We start from the raw sequence: 7,657 nt of genomic DNA, 5'->3' as shown, positions 1-7,657 counted from the left end.
AGCTCGTGGATAGATCAAGCTCAGCCCAAACATACACCAAGTGGGCCCCGAAAGTGGATTTATGCATCAAATACTTACTCATGTAAACCCTAGTAGCTAGTCTAGTATAAATAGGTTAAGTTACTATTGTATTAGACATCTTTGGTCTCAGTTTTGTTTTATTCTTCATCTTAGGAGACTATTGATCACATTAAGGGGGCTGGCCATTTGGCCATGCCTGAACCTTTGACTTATGTATTTTCAACGGTGGAGTTTCTGCACACCATAGATTAAGTGTGTGGAGCTCTACTGTACCTCAAGTATTAATGCAATTCTATTTTCTTTTATTCAAATCTCTCTTATTCTTATTCCAAGATATTCATTCGTACCCAAGAACATGATGAATGTGATGATTATGTGACGCTCATTATCATTCTCACTTATGAACGCACGTGATTGACACCCACTTCCGTTCTACATGCAACAGAGCTTGAATGTGTATCTCTTAGATTCCCCAACAGAATCTTCGTGGTATAAGCTAGATAGATGGCGGAATTTATGAGGATCCGGAAAGTCTCACCTTGTCTGTGGTATTCTGAGTAGGATCCTGGGAATCCGGAAAGTCTAACCTTGTCTGTGGTATTCCGAGTAGGATTCCGGTAATGAATGACTGTGACGTGCTTCAGACTCGCAAGTGCTGGGCGTTAGTGACAGACGCAAAAGAATCAAGGGATTCTATTCCAGTAGGAGCGGGAACCAACCAGTGATTAGCCGTGCTGTGACAGAGCGTATGAGCGTAGTTTTCACTGCGAGGATGGGATGTAGCCATTGACAACGGTGATGCCCTACATACAGCTTGCCATGGAAAGGAGTAAGAAGGATTGGATGAATGTAAGAAGAAAGTAGAGATTCGAGAGGAGCACAACATCTTCACATGCCTATCTAAAATTCCCACCATGGAATTATATGAGTAACTATTTACTATTTTATTTTCTGTTTATTATTTAATCCAATTACATTTGACCCTATGAATCCACTTAACTGAGATTTACAAGGTGACCATAGCTTGCTTCATACCAACAATCTCTGTGGGATCGACCTTTACTCACGTAAGGTATTACTTGGATGACCCAGTACACTTGCTGGTTAAGTTGAACGGAGTTGTGAGCGTCTCTAACAGTGCCTAGAACTCTTGTATCACAATTTCGTCCACCAAGTTTTTGGCGCCGTTGCCGGGGATTGTTCGAGTATGGACAACTGACGGTTCATCTTGTTGCTCAGATTAGGTAATTTTCTTTTCAAAAATCTTTTTCAAAATTTTTCTTTTCTTTTTCGTTTTTCCAAAAATATTTTCGAAAACAAAAATTAATAAAAATCCAAAAAAAAATTAGAAAATCATAAAAATCAAAAATATTTTGTGTTTCTTGTTTGAGTCTTGAGTCAATTTTTAAGTTTGGTGTCAATTGCATGCTTTAAAAAAAAATTTTCTTGCATTTTTCGAAAATCTCATGCATTCATAGTGTTCTTCATGATCTTCAAGTTGTTCTTGACAAGTCTTCTTGTTTGATCTTGATGGTTTCTTGTTTTGTGTCTTTTCTCGTTTTTCATGTGCATCTTTGCATTCATATTTTTCATGCATTAAAGATTTCTAAGTTTGGTGTCTTGCATGTTTTCTTTGCATTAAAAATTTTTCAAAAATATGTTCTTGATGTTCATCATGATCTTCAAGGTGTTCTTGGTGTTCATCTTGACATTCATAGCATTCTTGCATACATTCATTGTTTTGATCTAAAAATTTCATGCATTGAGTATTTTTGTTGTTTTTCTCTCTCATTATTAAAAATTCAAAAATCAAAAATATATCTTTTCCTTATTTTCCTCCAAATTTTCGAAATTTTGGGTTGACATGGTCAAAAATTTTTAAAAAAATTAGTTGTTTCTTACAAGTCAAGTCAAAATCTCAATTTTAAAAATCTTATCTTTTCAAAATCTTTTTCAAAAATTATATCTTTTTCATTTTTTTCCATTTTTCGAAAATTCCAAAAATCTTTTTCAAAATATTTTCAAAATCTTTTTCTTATCTTTATATCATATTTTCAAAAATTAGCTAACAATTAATGTGATTGGTTCAAAAATTTGAAGTTTGTTACTTTCTTGTTAAGAAAGGTTCAATCTTTAAGTTCTAGAATCTTATCTTGTAGTTTCTTGTTAGTTAAGTCAATTTTAAAAATTAAATCTTTTTATCTTTTATCTTATCTTTTTCAAAAATTTTATCTTTTTCAAAATTTGATTTCAAAATATCTTATCTAACTTCTTATCTTCTTATCTTTTTTCAAATTTGATTTCAAATCTTTTTCAATCAACTAACTAACTTTTTGTTTATTTCTTATCTTTTTCAAAACCACCTAACTACTTTTCCTTCTCTAATTTTCGAAAATATCTCATCCCTTTTTCAAAAATTCTTTTTGTTTTAAATTTTAATTTTAATCTTATCTTATCTCTAATTTTCGAAAATTACTAACTCATTTTTCAAAAATTATTTTTGAAATATCCCTTCTCTTTTCTTCTTCTATTTAATTATTTAATTACTAACACTTCTCTTCACCTCTCTTCATCTAAAATTCCGAATTCTCTTCATTTTTCTACCCCTTCTTCTTCTACTAACATAAAGGAATCTCTATACTGTGACATAGAGGATTCCTCTTCCTCTTCTTGTTTTCTTCTCTTTCATATGAGCAGGAACAGGGAAAAAGGCACTCTTGTTGAAATTGATCTAGAACCTGAAAGGACTCTGAAGAGAAAATTAAGAGAAGCTAAATTACAACAATCCAGAAACAACCTTTCAGAAATTTTCGAACAAGAGAAGGAGATGGCAGCCGAAAATAATAATAATAATGCAAGGAGAATGCTTGGTGACTTCACAAAGCCAACGTCCAAGTTTGATGGAAGAAGCATTTCCATTCCTGCCATTGGAGCCAATAACTTTGAGCTTAAGCCTCAACTAGTTGCATTAATGCAACAAAACTGCAAGTTTTATGGACTTCCATCTGAAGATCCTTATTAGTTTTTAACTGAGTTCTTGCAGATCTGTGAGACTGTAAAGATGAATGGAGTTGATCCTGAAGTCCACAGACTCATGCTTTTCCCTTTTGCTGTAAGAGACAGAGCTAGAATATGGTTGGATTCACAACCTAAGGATAGCCTGGACTCCTGGGATAAGCTGGTCACTGCCTTCTTGGATAAATTTTTTCCTCCTCAAAAGCTGAGCAAGCTGAGAGTGGATGTTCAAACCTTCAAACAAAAAGATGGTGAATCCCTCTATGAAGCTTGGGAAAGATACAAGCAGCTGACCAAAAGATGTCCACCTGACATGTTTTCAGAATGGACCATATTAGATATATTCTATTATGGTCTCTCTGAATTTTCGAAAATGTCACTGGACCATTCTGCAGGTGGATCTATTCACCTGAAGAAAACGCCTGAAGAGGCTCAAGAACTCATTGACATGGTTGCAAACAACCAATTCATGTACACTTCTGAGAGGAATTCCGTGAATAATGGGACACCCCAGAAGAAAGGAGTTCTTGAAATAGATGCTCTGAATGCCATACTGGCTCAGAACAAAGTGTTGACTCAACAGGTCAACACGATCTCTCAAAATCTGAATGGATGGCAACATGCATCCAACAGTACTAGAGAGGCAGCTTCTGAAGAAGCTTATGATACTGAGAACCCTACCATGGCAGATGTTAATTACATGGGTGAACCTTATGGAAACACCTATAACCCATCATGGAGAAATCATCCAAATTTCTCCTGGAAGGATCAACAAAAGCCTCAACAAGGCTTTAACAATGGTGGACGCAATAGGCTAAGCAATAGTAAGCCATATCCATCATCTTCTCAGCAACAGACAGAGAATTCTGAACAAAACACTTCTAATTTAGCCAATATAGTCTCTGATCTGTCAAAGGCCACTTTCAGTTTCATGAATGAAACAAGATCCTCCATTAGAAATTTGGAGGCACAAGTGGGCCAGCTGAGTAAGAAAGTCATTGAAACTCCTCCCAGTATTCTCCCAAGCAATACAGAAGAAAATCCAAAAGGAGAGTGCAAGGCCATTGATGTGATCAATATGGCCGAATACACAAGGGAGGAGGAGGACGAAAATCCTAGTGAGGAAGACCTCCTGGGACATCCCTCAAGCAAGAAGGAGTCTCCTATTAAGGATCCAAAGGAATCTGAGGCCCATATAGAAACCATAGAGATTCCATTAAATCTCCTTCTGCCATTCATGAGCTCTGAAGACTATTCTTCCTCTGAAGAGGATGAAGATGTAACTGGAGAGCAAGTTGCTCAATATTTAGGAGCTATCATGAAGCTGAATGCCAAGTTATTTGGTAATGAGACTTGGGAAAGTGAACCTCCCTTGCTCATTAATGAACTAGATACTTGGATTCAGCAAATTCTACCTCAAAAGAAACAAGATCCTGGCAAGTTCTTAATACCTTGTACCATTGGCACCATGAGCTTTGAAAAAGCTCTATGTGATCTAGGGTCAGGGATAAATCTTATGCCACTCTCTGTAATGGAGAAGCTAGGGATCATTGAGGTACAACCTGCCTTGTTCTCATTGCAATTGGCAAATAAATCATTGAGACAAGCTTATGGAATAGTAGAGGACGTGCTAGTAAAGGTTGAAGGCCTTTACATCCCTGCTGATTTCATAATCTTAGACACTAGGAAGGAAGAGGATGATTGCATCATCCTTGGAAGACCTTTCCTAGCCACAGCAGAAGCTGTGATAGATGTCAACAGAGGTGAGTTAGTCCTTCAATTGAATGGGTACTACCTTGTGTTTAAGGCACATGGCCATCCCTCTGTGACAGAAGAGAGTAAGCATGAAGAGCTTCTCTCAGTTCAGAGTCAAGAAGAACCCACACAGTCAAACTCTAAGTTTGGTGTTGTGAGGCCACAACCAAACTCTAAGTTTGGTGTTAAGACCCTATATCCAAACTCTAAGTTTGGTGTTGGGACTACACTAACATTGACCTGATCACCTTGTGGCTCCATGAGAGCCACTGTCAAGCTATTGACATTAAAGAAGCGCTTGTTGGGAGGCAACCCAATTTTATTTATCTAATTTTGTTTTATTGTTATTTTGTGTTTTATTAGGTACATGATCATGAGGAGTCATGAAAAAAATAAAAAAAAAATTAAAAACAGAGTCAAAAACAGAAAAAAAATTTTTCACCCTGGAGGACGCACAGACTGGCATTCAACGCCAGTAAGATGCATCTAGCTGGCGTTCAACGCCAGAACAGAGCACCATTCTGGCGCTGAACACCAGAAACAAGCAACATTCTGGCGCTGAACCCCAGGAATGTGCCTAGAGAAGAAAAGCTGGCGCTGAACGCCAGTAACAAGCATGAAACTGGCGTTCAACGCCACAAACATGCTTTACATGGGCGTTGAACACCAAGAATGTGCACCACACGGCGTTTAAACGCCAGAATGGTGTGCAAAGGCATTTTACATGCCTATTTGGTGCAGGGATGGAATTCCTTGACACCTCAGGATCTGTGGACCCCCACAGGATCACCTTAGGATCTGTGGACCTCACAGGATCCCCACCTACCTCACCCTCTCTCTCTCCATTCATGGTCATCCCTTCTGTTTTTCATTCACCACTCACTTCTATCCACTCTTCCCCACTCATCTTCAAAATTCAAAACTCTTTCCCACCCAAACCCACCCATATAGCCGACTACACACATCCCTCCATCTCTTCTTCTTCTTCATCATCTTTTCTTTCTTCTCTTGCTCGAGGGCGAGCAATTTTCTAAGTTTGGTGTGGTAAAAGCATAGCTTTTTGCTTTTTCATTACCATTAATGGCACCTAAGGCCAGAGAAACCTCAAAGGGAAGACAAAAGCTTCCACCTCTGAGTCTTGGGAGATGGAAAGACTCATATAAAGCCGTCATAGCTCAGTGGTAGAACATGTGGCTGCAAATTAAGAGATCCCTGAGATACCTCAGGGGATAAATTGTCCTCCACACAAATATTTGAAGCAACCAAGGGTAGAAACACCAAAATTACTAGGAATCATTCAACAGAAGCAAGGAAGAGACATAAAGGAGCTCAAAGAGCACCATTGGACCTTCAAGAAGGCGCCACCCTCACTCAGGTGGATTCATTCCTTGTTCTTATTTCTTTCTGCTTTTCGATTTTTAATATTGTATTTATCTATGTTTTGTGTCTCTAAATTCATGATCATTAGTATGTAACCATGCCTTAAAGCTATGAATAAAATCCATTAATCCTTCACCTCTCTTAAATGAAAAATGTTTTAATTCAAAAGAACAAAAAGTACATAAATTTCGAATTTATCACTGAATTTAATTTAATTATATTGATGTGGTGACAATACTTTTTGTTTTCTGAATGAATGATTGAACAGTGCATATGTCTTTTGATATTGTTGTTTATGAGTGTTAAAATTGTTGGCTCTTGAAAGAATGATGAACAAAGAGAAAAGTTATTGAGGATCTGAAAAAAATCATGAAATTGATTCTTGAAGCAAGAAAAAGCAGTGAAAAGCAAAAGCTGGTGCGAAAAAAAAAATAAATAAAGAAGGAGCAGTAGAAGAAGCCAATAGCCCTTAAAATCAAAAGCCAAGGGTAAAAAGGATCCAAGGCTTTGAGCATCAATGGACAGGAGGGCCCAAGGAAATTAAATCCAGGCCTAAGCGGCTAAATCAAGCTGTCCCTAACCATGTGCTTGTGTCATGAAGGTCCAAGTGAAAAGCTTGAGACTGAGTGGTTAAAGTCGTGATCCAAAGCAAAAGAGTGTGCTTAAGAGCTCTGGACACCACTAACTGGGGACTCTAGCAAAGCTGAGTCACAATCTGAAAAGGTTCACCCAGTTATGTGTCTGTGGCATTTATGTATCCGGTGGTAATACTGGAAAACAAAGTGCTTAGGGCCACGGCCAAGACTCATAAGTAGCTGGTGCGCGAAATTGTGAACAATACTTTTTCACAACTCTCATAATCCCCGGTAATGGCTCCAAGAACGTGGTAGCTCAATACCATGGCATTACACAACTTCGCACAACTAACCAGCAAGTGCACTGGGTCGTCCAAGTAATAAACCTTACGCGAGTAAGGGTCGATCCCACGGAGATTGTTAGTATTGAAGCAAGCTATGGTCATCTTGTAAATCTTAGTCAGGCAAACTCAAATGTATATGGTGATGAACGAAAATAACACAAAGGTAAAGATAGAGATACTTATGTAATTCATTGGTAGGAACTTCAGATAAGCGCATGAAGATGCCTTCCCTTCCGTCTCTCTGCTTTCCTACTGTCTTCATCCAATCCTTCTTACTCCCTTCCATGGCAAGCTTAAGCAAGGGTTTCACCGTTGTCAGTGGCTACCTCCCATCCTCTCAGTGAAAGCGATTGCATATGCTCTGTCACAGCATAGCGGAATTCATCTGTCGGTTCTCAATCAGGCCGGAATAGAATCCAGTGATTCTTTTGCGTCTGTCACTAACGCCCCGCCCTCAGGAGTTTGAAGCACGTCACAGTCATTCAGTCATTGAATCCTACTCAGAATACCACAGACAAGGTTAGACCTTCCGGATTCTCTTGAATGCCGCCATCAGTTCTCGCCTAT

The 7,657-nt window shown here is 38.2% G+C and overlaps 1 non-coding gene across 1 annotated transcript; it reads right to left on the bottom strand.

The window, feature by feature from the left end:
• Positions 1-3,247: 3,247 nt before the first annotated feature.
• On the bottom strand, positions 3,248-3,351 carry LOC112763206 (small nucleolar RNA R71). Its single transcript, XR_003182839.1, has one exon. It is a non-coding gene; the product is annotated as a small nucleolar RNA R71 (small nucleolar RNA).
• Positions 3,352-7,657: the final 4,306 nt, after the last annotated feature.

This window comes from Arachis hypogaea, chromosome 2 (assembly GCF_003086295.3).
Source record: "Arachis hypogaea cultivar Tifrunner chromosome 2, arahy.Tifrunner.gnm2.J5K5, whole genome shotgun sequence".
NCBI lineage: Eukaryota > Viridiplantae > Streptophyta > Magnoliopsida > Fabales > Fabaceae > Arachis > Arachis hypogaea.
This window is presented reverse-complemented; position numbering and strand designations above follow the sequence as displayed.